At 39.7% G+C, this 23,002-nt stretch overlaps 1 long non-coding RNA gene across 1 annotated transcript in view; it reads right to left on the bottom strand.

Moving 5' to 3' along the window:
• LOC119510924 overlaps positions 1–19,237 on the bottom strand; it is a 32,610-nt gene extending 13,373 nt beyond the window's left edge. The window contains exons 1-2 of the long non-coding RNA XR_005212068.1: positions 19,148–19,237; positions 18,191–18,340 (exon numbers count right to left, since the gene is read on the bottom strand). This is a non-coding gene — a long non-coding RNA (uncharacterized LOC119510924). The remainder of the gene's footprint in view (positions 1–18,190; positions 18,341–19,147) is intronic.
• Positions 19,238–23,002: the final 3,765 nt, after the last annotated feature.

Below are 23,002 nucleotides of genomic sequence, written 5' to 3'. Positions count from 1 at the left end.
TTCTATTTATTTGCATCTTCTCTCTTTTTGTCTTTTCTGTCTAGCTAACAGGCTGTCAATTTTATTGATCCTCTCAAAGAACCAGCTTCTGGTTTTATTGATTCTCTCTATTGTTTTTTAATTCTTGATTTCTTTTATTTCTACTCTAATATTTCTTTCTTCTTGCTTTGGGACTAGTTTTCTGTTTTTTTCTCTAGTTTCTCTAGGGGTTTGGTTAGGTCTTTGGTTTTAGTTCTTTCATTTCTTGTAGGTGTTTAGGGCTATAAATTTCCCCCTTAGCACTTCCTTCTCTGTGTCCCTTAAATTTTGATATGTTGTGTTCTCATTTCCTTTCATCTCGAGATATTTACTGATTTCTCTTGCAATTTCTTCTTCAACCCACTGCTTGTTTAAAGATGTGTTGTTTAACCTCCATGTATTTGTGAAATTTCCAGTTCTTTATCAAAGTACTTTGTATAATTTCAATCTTTATAAATTTATTAAAAACTGTTTTGTGCATCAGTATGTGGTCTATTCTGGAAAATGTTCCATGGGTATTGAGGAGAATGTAGATCATGTTGTTTGGGGGTGCAATGTTTTATATATTGCCTGTTATGTCTTGATCATCTATCATATTATTTAGGTTCTGTTTCCCTATTGATCCTCTGTTTAGATATTCTGTCTTTTAAAGAGAGTGGTGTGTTGAACTCTCCTACTATTGTAGATATATCTAGTCCTCCCTTTAGTTTTATCAGATTGGGTAATGTACATTATCTAGTCCTCCCTTTAGTTTTATCAGATTGGGTAATGTACATAAATATTTATGATTTTTTTTTCTTCTTGGGGAGTTGCCCCTTTTATTAATAAATAGTGTCCTTTATCTCATAACATTTTTGCATCTAAAGTAGATTTTGTCGGACAATAGTTTAGCTAACCTAGTTTTTTTCCCCCTTTGGTCACTCCTTGTGTGGAATCTTTTTCCATCCTTTCACTTTCAACCTATTTCTTTTTTGGGTCTAAAATGAGTCTCTTGTAGACAGTATGTAGATGGCTAATGCTTTTGTAATCCCATATGCTAATCTGTGTCTTTTGACTTGGGAGTTTAATCCATTAACATTCAGTGTTGCCACTGTAAAGGCACTCCTGACTTCAACCATTTTATCATTTGACTTATTTGTCAGATTTATCTTTTCTTTTTTTTTATCTATTTTTTTTATTGAGCTTGTTCACATACCATACAATTATTCAGAGATCCAAAGTGTACAATCCGTTGCCCATGGTACCATCATACAGCTGTGCATCCATCAGCACAATTAATTTTTTTGCAATTTTTAGAACATTTTCATTACTCCAGAAAAGAAATAAAGGAACACCAAAAAAAGGAAACTCAAATCCTCCCATACCCTTAGCCACCCCCCCTCCATTATTGATTCACAGTATTGGTATAGTACCTTTGTTACTGTTAATTAAAGAATGTTAAAATGCTACTAACTGTAGTATATAGTTTGCAGTAGGTGTATTTTTTCCTATATGCCCCTCTATTGTTAACTTCTAGTTACAGTGTCATACATTTGTTCTAGTTCATGAGAGAGATTTCTAACATTTGTACAGTTAATCACGGACATTGTCCACCAGAAGATTCACTGTTTTATATATTCCCATCTTTTAACCTCCAACTTTCCTTCTGGTGACATACATGACTCTGAGCTTCCTCTTTCTACCACCTTCACACACCATTCAGCACTGTTAGTTATTCTCACAAAAAGCTACCATCACCTCTGTCCATTTCCAAAAGTTTAAGTTCACCCTAGTTGAATATTCTGCTCATAATAAGCAACCACTCCCCATTCTTTAGCCTTGTTTTATATCCTGATAACTTACATTTCATGTCTATGAGTTTACATATTATAATTAGTTCAAATCAGTGACACCCTGCAATATTTGTCCTTATGTGTGTCTTATTTTACTCAATATAATGCCCTCAAGGTTTCTTCATCAACCCATTCTTTTAAAGACAGTTTTGTTCGCACACCATACATTCTGTCCTTAGTAAATAATTGATGGTTCCCTGTATAGTCATGTATTTACGTATTCACCACTATCACCACTATCTATATAACGATATCTCCATTTCTTACACAAAGGAGGAGGAAAAGTCAAAGAAGGTAAAGAGATGAGCAAAAGAGAAAAACAAAACAAAACAAAACATGACAGCTAGGAAGCAACAAAAGGAAAAATAGCATTAAACTAAAGAGTCAGACAACATCACCAATGCCAAGAGTCCCATTCCGTTCCCCTATGTCCCCTCTGCCCCATATGCATTTAGCTTTGGTATATTGCCTCTGTTGTATTAAAGGAAGCATAATACACTGTTTCTGTTGACTAGTTTCTGGTATGCATTGATTGTATTTTTCCCCCAATCCCACCCCATTTTTAAGACCTTGCAATGTTGACATTGACTTGTTCTCCCTCATGTAAAAACATATTTTTACCTTTTATCACAATCGTTGAGCACCCTAGGTTTCACTGAGTTATACAGTCCCAGTCTTTATCTTTCCTCTTTCCTTCTGGTGTCCCACATGCTCCTAATCTTCCTCTTTCAACCATACTCAGTCATCTTTGTTCAGTATACTTACATTGCTGTGCTACTGTCTCCCAAAATTGTGTTCCAAACCTCTCACTCCTGTCTCTAGTGCTCCCTTTATTGTTTCCTGTGCAGCAGATATCTTGTTCACAAACTCGCTCATTGTCTGTTTGTCAGAGAATATTTTAAACTCTCTCTCATATTTGAAGGACAGTTTTGCTGAATATAGGATTCTGGGTTGGTGGTTTTTCTCTTTCAGTATCTTAAAAATATCACCTCATTTCCTTCTTGCCTCCATGGTTTCTATTGAGAAATCCACACAGAGTCTTATCAGGCTTCCTTTGCATGTGATAGATGGCTTCTCTCTTGCTGCTTTCAGGATTCTCTCTTTGTCTTTGATGTTTGATAATCTGATTATTAAGTGTCTTGGCATAGGCCTATTCACATCTATTCTGTTTGGGGTACGCTGCACTTCTTGGTTCTGTAATTTTATGTCTTTCATAAGAGAGGGGAAGTTTTCGTTGTTTATTTCCTCTATTATTGCTTCTGTCCCTTTTCCCTTCTCTTCTCCTTCTTGGACAACCATGACATATACATTCCTTCATTTCATTTTGTCCTTAAGTTCCCGGAGACGTTGCTCATATTTTTCCATTCTTTTCTCTATCTGTTGTTTTGTGTGTAGGCTTTCAGGTGCCTTGTTCTCCAGTTCCTGAGTATCTTCTTTTGTCTCTTGAGATCTGATGTTGTATGTGTCCATTGTGTCTTTCATCTCTTGTGTTGTGCCTTTCATTTCCATGGATTCTGCCAGTTGTTTTTTCAAACTTTCAATTTCTGCCTTATGTACGCCGAGTGTTTTCATTATACATTTCATCTCTTTTGCCATATCTCCCTAAACTTTTTGAACTGATTAGCAGTAATTGTTTAAATTCCTGTATCTCAGTTGAAGTGTAAGTTTGTTCCTTTGACTAGGCCATAACTTCATTTTTCTTAGTGTAGCTTGTCGTTTTCTCTTGTCTAGGCATCTGGTTTCCTTGGTTACCCCAACAGGTTTTCCAAGACCAGAAAGAGCTCAGATCTAGAAGGAGGCAATAGGATCATGTCTCCCTGAGGGTGTCTTAGATTGGTACACCCTGTGAGGCCTTAAATCACTGTGCTTTTCTGCCCAGCAGGTGGTGCCTCTCAGCCTGTCACTGCAGACTGGTATAAGGAGGTGTGGCATATGGCTGTTTTCCCCCAGGCTCTGGGGTCTGGTTCTGAATGGAAGGTGGGTAGTAGAGCTTGGCACCACCTCTTTCCTCTTAGGGGAAATAACACCTGCTAGGGAGAGGTCATTAGCATTTGAATAGTCTCTGACTCTCCTATCTGCACCCTTGTCTGGGTCTGAGTGCTGGGAATTGAAAATGGTTGAGGCTTTCTCCACTGAGCTGAAAAAGGGACAGAAAGCCCCCCTTCAGGGTCAGTCTGCGGACCCCCTCACTTTCACCCATTGGCCAGAGACAGCACCCGGTCCTCTGGGCTTCTCCTCCCTCCAAGAGAGGTCCTCCAGCTCTCCAAGGTCAATCGTCACCAAAAGCCTCTGTCTGCTTGCTAGGGCTTTGTAGCTTCCTCCAGGGAAGATCAGGCTGCATGCCAATGCTTCTCTCAAGGGTGGAGGATGGGCACCAAGAGCCAGGGACAGAATTATAGCTTCTAACATGTTTTCTTAGACTCTTTGTCCTGTACTTCCCTGGGCATTTTACAGCCCTTCCCTGTCCCACAGATCCCAAACGGTTGATTCAGGCAGTTTCTGCCTGGCTACCTGCTACACTTGAGAAAGAAGTAGGTTCTGCCAATTCCTCACTAATCATCCATTTTGGAAGCTCCTCCTTGGTGCCCTTTTGTATTCTGCACTCCCCAGTAGCTTGTGTACTTCCCTGGATCTCTGAGGACTTGGGTCTCTGTGTCTGAACATACATGCGTATCTGTCTCACTGTTGTACGAGTTTTTTAGTCTGTGTCCCTGGTGGATCCCAGCTACTGCCTCTGGGCACTTCCTAAGCTGTGTGGGGCTGAGTTAGGAGGAGGGAAGACGACAAGCCAGTCCGGTATGGAAGTTCACTATCTGATACTTTTCTCTTTCTTCAAGTCAGCATTTGTAGGATACATGCCTTCAGATTTCTAATCATGTGATATTTGTCCTTTTTCTGCTGAATTCCTGGGGAGGGTTTTTCAGTGGATGTCTTATATCACCATGTTGACAATGTCACCTCTCCTCAATTTTTTTTAGTTCACTTTTATTGAGACATAGTTATGTACCATATAATCATCCACAGTGTACAATCAGCTGTTCACAGTACCATCATATAGTTGTGCATTCATCACCACAATAACCTTGAACATTTTCATTACTCCAAAAAAATAAGAATAAAAATAAAAGTAAACAAGAATACCCAAAATACCCCATCACCCCCATCCCACCCTATTATTCATTTAATTTTTGTCTCCATTTTTCTACTCATCTGCCCATACACTGGACAAAGGAAGTGTGAGCCACAGGTTTTCAGAATCACACAGTCACATCTTGTAAGCTATGTATTATACAATCATCCTAAAGAATCAAGGCTACTAGATTGCAGTTCAACAGTTTCAGGTATCTCCTTCTAGCTACTCCAAAACACTAAAATGGGGTTATCTATACAACACATAAGAATAACCTCCAGAATGACCTCTTGGCCACTGAAACTTTATTTCTTTTGGTCCAAAAGGATTCCTCAACCCTGTGATGCTTGTACCAGGCTCATCCCTGGGAGTCATGTCTCATGTAGGGGGGAGGGCAGTGAGTTTATCTCCTGAGTTGGCTTAGAGAGAGAGGCCACATCTGAGCAACAAAAGAGGTTCTCTGGGGGTGAAACTTAGGCACACTTATAAGTAGGCATGGCTTCTCCTTTGCATTAAAAAGCTTCATAAGAACAAGCCCAAGATTGAGTGCTCAGCCTTCTAAAGTGGTAGTCCCCAGTGCTAGTGAGAATATCAGTAATTCACCAGGTGGAGAAGTTTAATATTTCCACATTTTTCCCCAGGGGCTTTGCAAATACTTTTTATTCTGTGCCCAAATTTTGGGGGATGTATCAGGCCTTCACACTAACATGTACAAACTAACAAGATCTCACTCCCTATTCAAAGTTCCATATAATTATGGTGTTCGAATAAACTGACCATACAAGTTAAATTAGATAGTGTGCTACATAAAATATAAATTTGGCACTGAATAAGCATCTCTTCCTTGGGCTCATATAGAAGTTGAAGTTTTAAAACACAGTCAATATCATCCTTTACCCTTTAGTTTTATGTGCCTTAGCCCTAACCAGATCAGCTTCATTCATATCTCTTACTGAAGTCTGAACTCTTTTTCAGCTTTTTTGACAGTTGCTGTATGGAGTGATGCTGACACTCGTGGCTGCCGAACTCTAGTTCTGAGTCCCAGGTGTCACACAGATACCTGAAGTTCCAGGCACTGATCAGGTTATACACAAAGAGCTCAGTATCTCAGAATTTAGAGGTAACCATTACAACAAGCCTTCCCCTGATAACTTATGCTCTAAGATTCAATTCTCAGAGTGTGGACATTGTAGTTAGTTGGTATTAGTAAGGCATTATAATGTTTGTCTTTTCGTTTCTGGCTTATTTCACTCAAAATGCTGTCATCAAGGTCCATTAACCTAGTTGCATGCTTCACAATTTCATTCCTTCTTGCAGCCACTCAACATTCTATTGTATGCATACACCACAGTTCACCATTCATCAGTCAGTGTACCCTTAGGCCACCTCCATCCATTGCAAGTGGTAGATACTGCCACCACGTGCAAATGTCCATTCATATCCCTGCTCTCAGTTCTCCTGAGTATATACACAATAATGGGGTTGTAGGACCTTATGGCAACCCCATACTTACCTTCTTGTGGAATCACCACACTGCCCTCCAGATGGGTTGCACCCACCAACAGTAAATAGGTACATCCCTCTCTCCATATTTTCTCCAGCACTTGTATCCCTCTGTTTACTTTTCCCCTGCAATTTTATTGAGATATATTCACATACCATACAATCAACCACAGTATCATATAGTTATGAATTCATCACCATAATCAGCCCTGAACACATTCATTATTCCAAAAAAATTAGAATAACAATAATATAAAAGAAAGTCAAATAAAATCCAAGGAAAAGGTCAGACAACACCACCACTAGCAAGAATTCCATACCCCTCCCTCTTATAGACATTTAGCTTTGGTATATTGCTTTGTTGCAAGTAATGAAAGCATAAACTATAAGTTCTAGTTTACATTGATTTTATTTTTCCTGAATACCATCCCATTTTCAACACCTTACAATATTGACATTCACTTGTTCTCCCTCGTGTAAAAACGTTATCATATTACTACATTAATCAGCATCATTGACAACTCTAGGTTTCACTATCTTCTATCTCTCCTTCTTGTGTCAGACATGCCCCTAACTTTCCTCTTTCAACCATACTCACAGTCATCTTTGTTACAATATTGTGCTACCATCACACAGTATTGTCCTATCCGTTTCAGGATCTACACAATCAATCCTGTTAAACATTCTGTGTATCTTCAGCATCAAATGCCCGTTCTCTTCCCTCTTTCTTCCAGATAACCAGTGTTCTCAAATTTAACTCTCATTAATGTTAGTTCATATTAGTGAGACCATAGAGTATTTGACCTTTTCATCTGGCTAATTTTGCTCAACATAACATCCTCAAGGTATATCCATGCTGTTACATGTTCTGTGACTTTATTCAGCTTTACAGCTGTGTAATATTCCATCATATGTATATACCACACAGTGTGTTTATCCACTCTTCTGTTGATGGACATTTGGGCTGTCTCTTGGCAATTGTGAATAATGTTGCTATAAACATTGGTTTACAAATGTCTGTTCATGTCCTAGCTTTCAGTTCCTCCAAGTATATACCTAGTAATGGGGTTTCTGGATCATATGGCAATTCTATACTTAGCTTCCTGAGGAAATGCCACACTGCCTTCCAGAGTGGTTGTATCACTCTGCATTCCCACCAAGAGTGAAGAGTTGTGCCTCTTTCTCCACATCTTTCCAGCACTTGTAGTTTCCTGTTTTTCTTCTTTATAATGGCCATTCTAGTAGGTGTGAGATGATATTGTGGTTTTGATTTGCATTTCCCTAATATCCAGTGATATTGAGTATCTTTTCATGTTTTTGAGCCATTTGTATTTCCTCTTCATAAAAATCTCTCCCTTTTTTTGCCCATTTTTAATTGGGTTGTTTCTTTTTATTGTTGAGTTGTAGGATTTCTTTATATATTCTAGATATTAAACCCTTATCTGATATGTGGTTTTCAAATGATATCTCCCATTGCATAGTCTGCCTTTTTACTTTCCTTTTTACTTTCCTGAAAAAGTCTTCTGATGTGCAAAAGGGTGCAATTTTGAGGAAATCCCATGTATGTATTTCTTCTTTTAGTACTCACACATTGGATGTAAGATCTAGGAAACCACCTCCTATCTCAAGGTCTTTAAGATATTTCCCTACTTTTTCTTCTAAAAGTTTTATGGTCTTAGCTCTAATGTTTATGTCTTTGATTCATTTTGAATTAATTTTTGTATAAGGTAGAAGATAGGAGCCCTCTTTCATTCCTTTTGATAAGGAGCCCTCTTTCATTCCTTTTGATATGGCTATCCAGTTCTCCAAACACCATTTATTGAACACGCTGCTCTGTTCCAGTTCTGTTGCCTTGACTGCCTTATCAAAGATCAATTGTCCATAGATGAGAGGGTCTATTTCTCAACACTCAATTTGATTCCATTAGTCAATGTATCTATCTTTATGCCAGTACCATGCTGTTTTTACCACTGTAGCTTTGTAATATGCTTCAGAGTCAGGTAGTGTGAGACCTCCCACTTCATTCCTCTTTCTCAAGATATTTTTGGCTATTCATGGCACCCTGCCCTTCCAAATAAATTTGGTTATTGTTTTTTTTTTTTATTTCTGAAAAGTATGCTTTGAAATTTAATTGGTATTGCATTGAATCTATAAATAAATTTAGGTAGAATTGACATCTTAACTATATTTAGTCTTTCAATCCAAGAAGCTCCAAGAAGCTGGCATGTCCTTCCATTTATTTGGGTCCTCTGTCATTTCTTTTAGCAACTTGTAGCTTTTTATGTTTAGATCTTTTGTGGCCTTGGCTAAGTTTATTTCTAAATATTTGATTCTTTTGGCTGCTATTGTAAATGGAATTTGTTTTCTTGATTTCTTCCTCATGTTTCTCATTACTAGTGCATAGGATGGAACAGTACTGTTAATCTTGTACCCTCCCACTTGCTGTATTGATTTAGCTCTAGTAACTTTGCTGTAGATTTTTCAACATTTTCTACATAAAGTATCATGTCATCTGGAAACAGTGAAAATTTTAATTCTTCCTCTCCAATTTGGACGCCTAATTGCTCTAGCTAGAACTTCCAACACAATGTTGAATAACAGTGGTGACAGTGGGTATTCCATGTCTTATTCCTGATCTTAGGGGGAAAGCTTTCAGTCTTTCCCCATTGAGTATGATGTTAGCTGTGGGTTTTTTATATATTGCCTTTATCATATTGGGGAAGGTCTCTTCTATTTCTATCCTTTTGAGTGTTTTCACCAAGAAAGGATGTTGGATTTTTTCAAATTCCTTTTCTGCATCAATTGAGATGATCATGTGGTTTTTCCACTTTGATTTATTGATGTTATATATTTCATTAATTGATTTGCTTACCTGGAATAAATCCCACTTGGTCATGGTGTACAATTCCTTTAATGTGCTGCTAGATTTGATGTGTGAGTATTTTGTTGAAGATATTTGTATCCATGTTCATTAAAGAGATTGGTCTATAATTTTCTTTCCTTGTAGTATCTTTGTCTGGCTTTGGTATTAGGGATTCATTGAATGAGTTTCCCTCCTCTTCAATTTTTTGAAGAGTTTTGTGCTTGCTCTGGATTTATCTGTACTTGGAGCTTTTATTCAGCAGTATGAATTTGTTAACTAATTCTGCAATTGGAGCCTTATTGAGCCACCCTTCTTGTTCCCAGCAGAGACTGCTGCTTTTTCCTTTGGGGAATCTGCTCCAAGACAGCCTGCCATGCCAGTGGGGTAGGGTTACCAGCCCCCTGGCTGGGGAAACTTACAGTTCTTGGCTGTGATCTCAGCCGTTCCACCTATTAGAGACTGTGTACTATGTGTGTAGAGTCACAGAAGTCCCTCAAACAGCTGCCCAGAGAGTTCCTGGCTATTTTCCGGCTGCCCTAGAGGAGTAATTAAATTCCACACTTCACTACACCACCATCTTACACCGTCCCTCTCCCTCATTTTTGAAAGAAAGTCTCACCAGATATAACTTTCGGCTCTTTATTTTAATCCACTGGCTCTTTATTTTAATCCACTGCTTTTTATGCCTCCATGGTTACTGATGAGAAATTGGGACTCCCTTGTACCTAATATGTTGCTTTTCTCTTGCAGCTTTCAGAACTCTCTTCTTATCCTTTGCATTCAATAGTGTGGTCAGTACATGATGGGGAGTATTTTTCTTCAATGTTTTCTGAGCTTCTTGGATGTGCACATCTTTTGAAAATTTGGGAAGTTCACTGTCATTATTTCCTTGAATATCTCTTCTGCCCCCTTTTCCCTTTCTTCTTCTGGGTTTCTCATAGCATGTATATTGGTATGCTTGATTGTGTCTGGAGGTGTCAGGCTATTTTTGCTTTATATAATTGTTTTCTTTCTGCTTCTGAGCCTAACTCATTTCAAGTGTCTAGTTTCAAGTTCACTGATTCTTTCTTCTGCCAGCTCCAGTTGGCCTTTGAAACCCTCCTGGGTGTTTTTTATTTCAGTTATTGTGATCTTCGGTTCCAGTAGTTCTGTTTGCTTCCTTTTTAAATGTAATTTTCTTGAAATATAATCACATACCAATCATCCAAAGTGTACAGTTCACAGTTTCATCATATAGTTGTGCATTCAACACTACAATCAATTTTTGAACAATTTCATCACTCCAAAAAATGAAAATAAAAGTAACACTCAAAGAATCCCATACCCCCTTCTTCCCCCTTATTTACTTTTGTTTTTATTGAAATATATTCACCTACCATACAATCATCCAATGTGTAAAACACTTGTTCACAGTATCATCATGTAGTTGTGCATTCATCACCACAGTCAATTTTTGAACATTTTCATTACTCCAAAAAAATAAGAATAAAAGTAAAAGTAAAAAGAATACTCTAAACATTCCATATCCCCCTCTTCCATATTATTTACTTTTTGTCCACATTTTTTCTACTCATTTGTCCATACACTGGGTAAAGGGAGTGTGAGCCACACGGTTTTTACAATCACATGGTCACACCATATAAGCTATGTAGTTATACAGTCACATTCAAGAATCAGGGATACTGGATTGCAATTCAACAATTTCAGATATTTCCTTCTAACTATTCTAATAAACTAAAGGCTAAAAAAGGATAACACATAAGAGTTACCTCTCAGAACGACCTTTCGACTCCATTTGAAATCTATCAGCCATTGAAACTGTGTTTTGTTTCAATTCTCCTCCCCCTTTTGATCCAAAAGACTTTCTCAGTCACAAAATGCAGGGTCCAAGCTCATTCCCAGTAGTCACATTCCACATTGCCAGGGAGATTTATACCCCTCCCATGTAGGGGGAGGGCAGTGAGTTTACCTACTGGGTTGGCTTAGAGAAAGAGACCACATCTGAGCAACAAAAGAGGTTCTCTGGGGGTGACTCCTAAGCACAATAATGAGTAGGATTAGCCTCTCCTTTGAGGTATCAAGCTTTGTGAAGGCAAGCCCCAAGATCGAGGACTTGGCCTACTAAGCTGGTGGTCCTCAATGCTTGTGAGAATATCAGGAATTCCCCAGCTGGGGAAGTTTAATATTTCCACATTTTTCCACAGTCCCTCAAGAGAGCTTTGTAAATACTTTTTATTCTTTGCCCAAATTACTCTGGATTGTAACAGGCCTCCAAGGTCTCACTCCCTAGTCCAGGTTCCATGTAATTGTGGCATTTAAGTAAACTGACCATACAAGTTAAATCATATAGTGCACTACAGAAAATATAGACTTTGCACCATATAACCATCCCTTCTTTGGGTCCCACACAGAAGTCAAAGTTTTAAAACAAAGTTAGTATCATCTTGTACCCTTTAATCAGATCTACCCCCATCTCAACCAAGTCCATTTCATTTATAGCTCCCATTAAAATCCGATCTCCTTTTCAGCCTCTTTAGCAGTTGGTTCATGGGGCAATGCTGACTCTCACAGCTGCTGAATTCTGGCTCTGAGTCCTGGATACCACACACAAACAGCTCAGAATCTCAAAATTTAGAAATAACTGCTACAATGCATGGATAAATGTGACTGGTGTAAGAGCTTACAATCTAGGAACTTTTACATAAGCCTTCCCCTTATAGCCCATGCTCCCAGATTCAATTCTCAGAGGTTAGACATTGTTATTAGTCTATATTAGTGAGGCATTATATGTTTGTCTTTTCATTTCTGGTTTATTTCACTCAACCTGCTGTCCTCATGGTCCATTCACTTTGTTGCATACCTCATAACTTCATTCCTTCTTGCTGCTCCCTCATGCAAAAACATTCTTATATTTGTACATTTAATCACACACATTGACTCACTAAGTTATACAGACCAAGTCTTCTATCTTTCTGTCTGGTGTCACACAGACCCCTAGCCCTTCTTTTTCAGCTTTATTCACAGACATCTTTGTTCAGTGTACTTACAATATTGTGCTACTATCACACAGTATTGTACTATCCATTTCTAGAGCTACACAATCAAGCCTCTAGAACATTCTATACTCTTCAACACCAAATGTCTAATCTCTACCCTCTTTCTATCTTCATTTCTACCCTTGTCTCCTGTTTTTTACTATTTGTCTGTAGCACTCCCTTTAGTATTTCCTGTAGAGGAGGTCTCCTATTCAGACTCTCTCAGTATCTGTTTATCTGTAAATATTTTAAACTCTCTCTCATTTTTGAAGGACAATTTTGCCAGGTATAGGATTCTTAGTTGGCAGTTTTTCTCTTTCAGTATATCATAACTGCCTTCTCACCCCCACGGTTTCTGCTGAGAGATCTGCACTTAGTCTTATTGAGCTTCCCTTGTATGTGATGGATTGCTTTTCTCTTGCTGCTTTCATGATTCTCTCTGTCTTTGATGTTTAGAAATCTGATTAGTAAGTGTCTTGAGTAGATCTATTTGGATCAATTCTGTTTGGTGTATGCTGTGCTTCTTGAACCTGCAATTTTATGCCTTTCATAAGAGTGCGGAAATTTTTATTGATTATTTCCTCTATTATTCCTTCTCCTGCTTTCCCCTTCTCTTCTTCTGGGACACTTATAACACATATATTTGTGTGCTTCATGTTGTCCTTCAGTTCCCTTTGACCCTGCTCATATTTTTCCATTCTTTTCCCTGTCTGTTCCTTTTGTGTGCATGATATCAGATGTCCTGTTCTCCATCTCACTGATTTTTGCTTCTGGCTCTCCAAGTCTGCTGTTATATGTCTCCATTGTGTTTTTCATCTCTTCTATTGTGCCTCTCATTCCCATAAGTTCTACCATTTGTTTTTTCAAGTTTATGAATTCTTCCTTATGGCCACCCAGTGTCTTCTTTATATCCTTTATCTCTTTTTTCACATTCTTTCTTACCTCATTGATTTGATTTAAAAGATTTGTTTGAACAACTATAATTAGTTGTTTCAACTCTTGAATCTCAGTTGAAATGTTAGTTTCTTCCTTTGGGCCATATCTTCATGTTTTTTGCTGGCTTCCAGTGGTGCTCTGTTTTCCACCAACTAGCAAAACCTGGGTTTGTTCTGGGTCCCTGCTTTAACAGTTGGGTCTTCCCTATTATTCAGCCAAAATAGGGCCATGTTTCCATACAGGGCATATAGACCAACTTCTGTGTTCCTAAGAAAGGGTCCTTGCAGTTTCTGGACTGTCCAGCAGATGGTGCTGTTCAGTAACTTAATTGTCCTCAGAGGTTGCTCTGCCTTGGAGTGCAGCCAGGTGAGGCCAAAACTGCAGGATTCCTATACCCTTGCTATGCTGGCCAAAATCCAGCTTGAAGTGAAGCTCTATCCATAGCACAGCACTCCCCCCCACCATCCCCCACTCCCCAGCCAAGCCAGGAACCAGCCACTTGCTGCTGCCTCTCTGTGGCAGGGTATGCCTTCAGCTGATCCAGCTGTCTCCAAGGCACGGAAAAGGCCACCTGCTGTTTCTTCCCTCAAGGGTGGGGGAAGGGCTTTCAGACCCAAAGTTGGAAATGCACCTCTGTCTGTTTTTCTCAGACTCTTTGTCCCTCACTGATCTGGGCCTTGAAATGTCCTCCCCTGTCCACCAGGTCTTCAAACAGTGAGGGTATTTTTCTCTGATGTGAGATTTTAATATCTGTGTCCCTGGTGGGAGGGGTCCCATCTATTGTTTCTGAGCCTTTCCTGCAAGGAGACCGAGTGAGGGGGAGGGGAGATGAACAGCTGGTCTGGGATGGGAAATTTCTACCTGATATTTCTTTTTCTTCAGTTCAGCACTTGCAGGTCTTATTCCAGTCTGTATCCTCCCCCAGATTTTCAAACAGTTTAGAATTCTTTTTTTTTCTTTCACTGAATCTCTGGAGGGAAGTTTTCAGTAGCTGTTTATGTTGCCATGTTGATGATGTCACCCCCCATTTGGTTCCTTTTTAAGATTTCTGTCTCTTTCCTAAGACTCTCATATTGCTATTGCTCATTCATTGTTTTCCTCATATCCTTTAGTTCTTTCTCTGTATTTTTCTTCCCCTCCTTGAGCATTTTTAAGATCATGTTTTACAGGCTTTGTTCAGGACATCCACATTCTGGTCTTCTTCATTGTGTTTTCTGTGTTTGTATCCTCTTCCTTTAGATGGGCCATCATTTCCTGTATCTTTGTTTGCTTGTACTCTTTTTCACACTGTACAATTTAATATTTTAAAATAACTCTGTGATTTATTTTCTAAGATGTCTGTTTCTTGATTCTGTGAACAGCTGGTGATAAGGCAGATTTTCTGGAGCTTCAGCCCTGCTATCAAATATGTCTGCCCAAGACAAATGCTGTTTGTGGGGTTTTCTGTCTTCCTGGGCTTTTGCTTGTTTGTTGTTTTGGAGCCCCCTGTTTACAGGAGTTTGCTTGTCCCCTCTATTTCCCAGTAGACAGACCTCTTTCTCCTGGGTGTTTAAAGCTGGCAATCTTTTGCCCCAGATTGTCTGCCTCTGTACTTTCTTATACCCCTTTTGTTGTCTCAAGCTGCTTTTGCCCGGAGGGCAAATTCTGGGAAGAGGGGCACGTTGGAAAGGACTTCTTTGTGTCAGTTCTGCCCAGATGAAACAAAGCCAGGGTCCCAGACCAAATCCAATGTGCCCTGGGAAGGAGATCAGAAAGGGCTCCAGGAGCCTCTTCCATGGCTCTCCAAAGTTGTGCTTTCCTGGCCTGCCCTGCAAATGCAGTACTTCAACTAACCGCCCCCCACAGCCTTGAGTCTCCTCCACCATGGCCCCTCTCCAGGGAAGTGCAGTCTGAAACAATGGCCATCCTCAGAGTCAGGCATCCAGGAATCCAAAGTCGCTAATGAAAAGTCATGCATGATCGGTGATTGGCCATGCCCACCTGATCTTGGGAAAGAGGGATTTTTATGTCCTTTTCTGTCACCAGTGAGTATCCAGGGGCTGGACTCCACAGCATCCTGCCACAAGAGTGGGGCATGTATGCTGATAGCCACTATGGAAAGAACAATTTACTGTTCTTTGCCATAATTTATCAGCTTCTTCCTCCCACACTTCCCTGGATGCTGTTCAGTGTTCTTCTGGCCTCTGATGTTTCAAAATCATTTCAGGCAGATGTTTTGGTGGAAGGACTGAGTCCTGGAGCTCCCTACTCCACTGTCTTCCCACAGGCCTCTAGCACTAGGTCTTTGATATTTGATAGACACTGCTTGTCTGCCTTCTTATGAGCTTTTAAACCTTTCACATTGACAGAAAAGAAGAAAAGAAGATGAGTGTAGCAAAACAGTCAACATCATTGTTAACATGCTATATTCCTATGTACTTACATAACATTTTATTTAAATAAGTAAACATCTATTATAGAAATTTTGGGTAACAAGACACAAATCCAAAACCAAAAGTCATTTATAATACATTAAAAATTTTTTTCACTAGTAACCCAAGTGTCATCCCTTGGGTCTTTCTCTATGCTGAAATAAAAGTATTATACACAATGAAGTGTCATTACTAACTCTCTAATCATTAATAAAAAACATCCTCACACACAAATAAAGTTATAGAAAAAGAAATAAACCAAATGTTGAATTTTGAGAACTGATAAATCTAAGTGAAAGCTATATATATGTTTATCATACAATTCTTGCAACTTTTCTGGGGTTGACCTTTTTCCAAACATCATTCCCCTCTTCCTGTAGGCAGTTTTTCACCTCCCTACCAACCCCCACTCCACTATTTAAAAATAATTTTTTAAGATCCCCTTCCCCTGTCTCTACGGATAATGCTGGGCCACAAGTGTTTGCACCTCCCTCCTGTTTCATTTATTTTACTATGTACATTACTGGGGTTGGTATTAGGGCTTATTTTCAGATGGATGCCTTTCAACAGACCCAATGGTGAGGTGGCTGGGCCCATCAGCTCATGGATCTCTAAACTTAAATATAGTAGCAACCTTTGGCACTGGGTTTGCACACTCAACACAATTCCTGGCAATGAGAGCAATCCTAACAGACATCATTTTTCATCTTCACTGGCTTCCAACCATTCTTAAGATGAAGACTAAAATCCTTAACATGACCTTAAAATGACTTTCCTGATACGTTCAGACAGTTATTAGAGAAGTGTCACCTGTTACACACCCCCCACCTTGGGGTATACCCGTGTGCCTGTAAACCTCCCATCTCTTCCAACTAGTTATCCCTCACTAATCCCTCAGGCTTCATCACTCTATGAAGGAAGCTTTCACTGACCCACAAGATGAAATCAGGCTTTCCTATTATAGACCTATATATAGGGAAGAGAAGGATGGATAAATAGATAGAAATAATATACCCTATTTTATAATCTGTTGGTAGCATCCAAGCAGAGGCAAATCACAGTGTGATGACTAGAGTTAGCAGAAAACACGGCCTCCTCCAGAAACTGAGAAACGCCTCCTATGACAAAGTAATTAAGGAGTTGAATGGTGCTCGATGAAACGGGAGAGTTCTGTGCAAGCCATATCCTGTAGGGTTTTAAGTAGTGCTGTGGCTTGTCAGATGTGAATTTTTTTTTAAATTACTGTTGCTTCAGGGAGGCAGGAATAAAAGGAAAGCATATATGCAAGGATATTAATGCAGAAGTAAAAATGTTTTGAACTAGGACAAGGACGGTGAAAGTAAAAAAAAAAAAAAAATGAATAAATTGGGAGGCTTCTACAGATCACAAGCCCAATGCATCCTGCCTACCTAACATTCCCCTCAAAAAAAAGAAAAGAGATAAAAAAGATGGAAGGAACTAATTCATCATGAAATTAATGGTGTTTAAAAGAACAGTGAGAATGGGAGGAAAGGCTCTAACAGAGCCAAGAGTTTATTGGCATTCTGAAAGACAGAAACTGTGGTTTTTCTCCTTTTACCTCACTGCTATGTCCTTCTAAGATAAGCCAGTAGAAATGGGACAGGCAGTTGTAAATACTTTCAAGAAATATTGACAGGTCTTGATGGAACCCAAATGGATTACAAATGGCTAAAGTTTTCAGAGTTGCTGCTGGCCCTGCACTGTAACTTCTCAGGAGTGGTGGTACAAAGACCTCGCATTACTATTTATTCCCTTTGCCTGGAAAACCCCTCCTTCCCTGAATTGACCAGATAACTCAAATTCATTATACCTCAGATGAGATATCACTTCTTCAGTGAATCTTTCTCTGAGCACTGCCCCTCCCAGCCTGAATCAAGTTACCCTACCTTTTGTTGAGAGATGCAGCCCAATTCAATAGACCCAATGGTGAGGTATATAATTATGTATTTACTGTCCTACTCAGAATATAAATTACATGAGAACAGAAAATGTGTTTTGTAAACTGCTATATGTCTTGCACCTTGGAACAATTGCAATACTTAACACTTGTTGAATGAACGAATAGGTGAAAGGTATGAACCAGCAATTACTAGGCCATGGTACCATTTTGGGGAACTGTGCTTTGCAGAACAAAAGCTTTAAATGTCTTTCATGTAGAATTCATTTGAAGAGGGCTGCTTCTCAGAGTTTCCTACAGAGCTGCATGAACTGACACAATCAGCTGGACTTAGGCCCATCATTTTTTTTGACTGGGGAGAGGTCATCCTTTACCCCATTAGAAGGCGAAATGGGTAACAAAGCCTTAGAGAGCAATACTGTATTTTTTTTTTTTTTTGCCTTGAGTGTTCTCTGCATGGATCTCTCAAGAACTTGAGCAAGGAGCACTGCCAGGCAGGAGGCTGTAAGTGTGACTGTTTCATCATATGTTTACAGCTACTTACCATTCGGCAAAATGGGGTGACTTTATGGATGAGAGGTTAAAATGTGGGAAACTGATGTAGGTAAATCATGATGCATTCATTTCCAAGGCCAGGACAGACTCACAGGGATACTCATATAGCTAGAACAGCATCATAGCTGGTTGTCAGCACCTGTGAAAAGTGAGAGACTCACAAATAAGGTCAAAGAAGGTACTTGAGAAAGCAAGACGTTTCTGTACCATTTGAAAGCAAGATCGTTGTGTACCAGTTGTTGGCACCATGCACTGGTGGATGGGAACTTTTTTGCTACTTCAGCTTTTCCTCATTAACCTATTTGTTAGCCATAGATGGAGGTTTGCATCATGGCAATGCAAGGCCATGAATTTGCTATAGGCCATCTGTTATTAATATGGGATTTTCTGCTCTCATGGCAGTTGATGCCATGACTTCGCAAAAATTCCAAATGATAGGATTGAAGTTGCAGAAGCAAAGAAGCCTGAACAAGAGGGAAAAGATGTACAAACGGGGAATGGAGAGAAGCATATAGACAAAAATGAAATAAGATGGACGACTCAAGAAAATTCCAGGGATTGAGAGTGAAATTATTATGAATTTCTAAACTGTGATGCAACAAACTCTCAAAGAGAAGGCTTGAAAAGGGTTTTTCTTCCTTGATCTAGGAACTTTAATCTTCCGATTACATCTCAGTGGGAGACTTCTTGGAATTGAGTTTTCAGTTCACAGATGGTGGAGTCTGGAAAACTCTCACAAATTGACCAACACTAACAAAACTGAGACTCTCTGGCCTTCCTCTTTTTCTATACTCCATTTCTCTCTGCTTCCTGTCTTCCCCATCATAACATTAAATCTCTGCCAATGTTTGCATCTGGAAGCAAAAGGTCTATATTTTGAGATGTACTGTGTTCTAGAAGCAGTACTTTCCCTTGTATAAAGCAACATAAGGACAACAGTAGTTACCTGTTATGTGCTGCAGTGCTCAGGTTTCGTTTGAGGACTTTCATTTGTTTATGTTTTGTTATTTTATGGTCAGTAATTAATCATCAAAAGTTTCATAGGTTTTGACTGTTGGCACAGTATTCTTTTAGGTCCTTATGCTGCCTCAGCAGTTTAGAAGAAAGAAGCCTATAAAAGAATTAGAGTGTAAGTAATCCAGCTGAGCCTAAAGAGAAAAAAAAAAAAAATAGGAAAGTGATATATATTAGCATACAATTGGAAACTTTATTGGTTTTCTTAAGGAAAAAATGAAACCAACATGGGAAAGGGGTATTTGTGGTGTTTAATTTTATATGGTGGGATCAATACGGAGAATTTTATATCTCTAGAAAGTTGGCCATTGGGTTTTGCTGCCATTTGGAACACAGTGTATCAGTGTATCGGCTGAATTTATTTGGACGGAGTGTTTTTTAAGATTGAGAATTAGAATAGGGCCTGATTTCTTGGTTCAGTATACAAACTGACATTCAAATAAAATTAATTTAAGCAATTTTGGTCATATTTCAGAAGCATTTGATAGAAACGTCCAAGAAAAGACCTTGAAAGCCTACATCTCCCATCATACTGGTCTCAGATGAATACAGAAAGATTAAGGAGGTTTGGAAAGTGTTGGCTCATTCTGGAAATTTCTGACATTCTTCCATTCTCTTTCCCTGGGAGGAACTGCATCACCAGTTTTACCGCAGATCCTGTTGTTGAACCTATTTAGTTAACAAGGGAAGAACATCTACACACTCGAGTATGCACCAAGAAATGCTCAGGTGCTTTTCCCCATTTGCACTGCTGTCCCTACTCCACCCAGAGCTTGTGATACGGACCAAAGAAAAAGGCATTCCCTTTGCTTCTGGCTCTTGAAATTCCATGCAAGGTTTTGAGTCTCTGAAAGATGGATGGGACCTCACCAGAAGAGAAGCAAGGCAGAAAATAGAAAAAAGAAAAGAGTCTTGGAGAGGAAAGGGGGTTAAGCCCAGATTACTAAAGGTAGGAAACCACAAAGAAATATAGGACCTCATCTCTTAATGAGCATTCCATTACCCAGTTGTTTACTGTGCAGTAGTGAAACCACCCAGAACCAGTTAGTAGCATCTTCATTCATCTGTAACTTTTCCTATCTGAAGCTTTTCTTCTTGAACTTGTTTTTCAGGCAGCCAACCAAAGTTATATAACCTGAGCATGTGCAGAAATATAGACTGTCATCCTTAGATGACCTCTAAGACACCAGGAACAACAACAACAACAAAAAACACATCCCCCTTGGAACCAAAGTTACGTGAGTCTAGAGGTGTTGGATGCAAATCCAATATGAAAGGTACTTCAACAAGGGAAATCCAGTCTGGAACCTGACTAACCAATCAAACCACCCCAAACTAGCCTTCCCCAAAGCATCATCCACCTCCCACTCCAATAAAATCTCCCATAACCCTCAAATCAGGGAGACAGATTTGAGCCTTGCCAGTCAACCTTGCAATAAATCTCCTTCATTTCTAAAAATTCCAGTGTCATAGAATTGACTCCTGTGTATCTCAGCAACAAATCTTGGCAACCCAGATGGGAGTTCTGCATGAGGCACTGTAGCCCCAGCAGGGCTCAAGCCCTCTTCACTGACCCTCAGTGGCCACCTCAGCTAGTTTGTCTAAAGGCTCAATGATCAAGGCTCTCTACACCGGGCCTGGTGTTCTAGACCCTTCGGTACTACGTTAATTTTGAGGAAAGAAACAGTTCTGGCAATAGACATAACCTCACATGAGCACGTATTTTCTTTGTGCCCCATAGGATTATGGATTCAAGTCCCACCCTTTAGGGTAGGTTTTGCCTCAGGGGGATCAAGTACCCTATTAAGAGGTACACCTCTAGTTGGGGTCAAGTACTGAGAATAAAAGGCAATGTAGGAGAATTTAGCCACGGAGGTACTCAGAGGACTGTGGGTTTGAGTCTCACTCTTTGTAGGGTAAGGTCTGCCTTTGGGGTTTGAGTCCCCTATTAAAAGGTAACCTTGGGTTGGGTTCAAGTCTCAACGTACTGATAGAGATCTGGATTATTGGATTAAGAGGTATCTAAATTAGAAATTTCCATGGTACTTTAGCTTAGTTTAAAATAGAATTTCTGTTCTGGCTGTGAGCAAGAGATTCAGCATCAGTGGGCACAACTTGACAGTTAAATGACAGTTAAATGCTAAAAGAGCACTAGCCACCTTTTAATGAGAAACCTTGGCTTCCAAAGAACAAGGCCCCCATGCTAAGATAACGTGGTCACAGCCAGACAAGTTTGGCAATATGTCGCCTGCACCCTCAAGACAATTTCCATGCAACTAGCAGCACCTGGCCATGGGCTTGACAACTGGATCACAGTTTTTTTTTTTCCATTGCTCACAGACAGAATTATCACCATGGGTAATGCTAATTGCATACCTGACTACAGTCCTTCGGGATGTATTTTACAAAATTGTTCTGTGTTCAGCTGTGAGCCTAGGAGAAGGAAAAGGATGGTCTTCTTTTGTTATACAGCCTGGCCCCAGTATAGCTTAGAGTCAGGAGAACAATGGCCAGAGAATGGATCCTGCAATTTTATTTGTTTTGCAAAGGGTAGGAGAAATTGGATGAGATTCCATATGTTCAGTCTTTTATGTCTTTATATCAAAATAAGAACTTAAAAAAAATGTAACATTGTGATCCTGAGGGAAAGGATTTAGGAAAAGCAGGCAAAACCACTATTAACAGACTCAACTAAACCTTCAGCTAAACCTGTATTACCAAACTCTAAATCAGACAATGATTTAAGTTTATCCCACAAATGTCTCCCTCAGCACCACTGCCATACTCGAGATGGGAGAATCACTCTTAACCTTCCTGAGCCCACCAGTTCAAACTTGTACCCTCCTTTACCTACCAAACAGGGAGGCATGGTCTCCCCTTCCAACATCTGACAGTGTATGACTCAAACTCATGTAGAGCAATTCACACTCAAATTCCTGCAGGATTAGACGATCAAAGTAACCCCAGAGGGTTTGTTTATGTGCATTCTCCCTTATCCACTTCTGACTTGTACAATTGGGAAAATAACACGCCCTCTTCTTGAGATGACCCTAAAAGCATGGAGAGTCTCTTCACTTCCATAACCCCACTTGGGTGGATATTCATGCCCCTCATGAATACCTTTCTCACACCCAAGGAGCACAGAACAGTTTTAGAAAGTGCTCATCAGGAGGCCAACAGGCTGCATGAATTGCAACCCAATAATCCAATCTGAACACCAATGGTACAAGCAGTCTGAGGGGCAGAACTGGGCTGGGACCCATTGACCCTGGGACTGGGCCAAGTTTGACAAAGAATGTATCATAACAGGGATGCAAAAGGGAGTCCAAGGAAAGAGTTTGAAGAAGGTCCAGGAAGTACAACAAGGACCAAAAGAAAACCCATCCACTTTTTTGTTGTTGTTCTAAGGCTTACAGACCATATACTGGTTTAGATCCAGAATACCCAGACAAAATGAGACTAGTCGATATGACTTTCTTTAATCAGAGTGCCCCTGATATTAGAAAGAAGTTATAAGAACTTGGATGGGGGCTAGGTATGCTTATGTCAGTAAAGGTTGCCCTTTAGGGTCTACAATAACTGAGATTAAGTCAAGAGAAAACAAAAGCAGCAATGTATGAAGCACCAAGCCACTCTACTGGCTACTGCTTTAGGCCACAATTTGCTGGAAACCAGGGGGATATCCTTGATATGGACAGGTGAACATGGTGAGACCCCCAGGGCCCCCTGTACCCAAAGAAACTACTTTCAAATAGGGCCATGGCAATATGCCTGTTGCAAATGGGGG

Source organism: Choloepus didactylus, chromosome 15 (genome assembly GCF_015220235.1).
Source record: "Choloepus didactylus isolate mChoDid1 chromosome 15, mChoDid1.pri, whole genome shotgun sequence".
NCBI lineage: Eukaryota > Metazoa > Chordata > Mammalia > Pilosa > Megalonychidae > Choloepus > Choloepus didactylus.
This window is presented reverse-complemented; position numbering and strand designations above follow the sequence as displayed.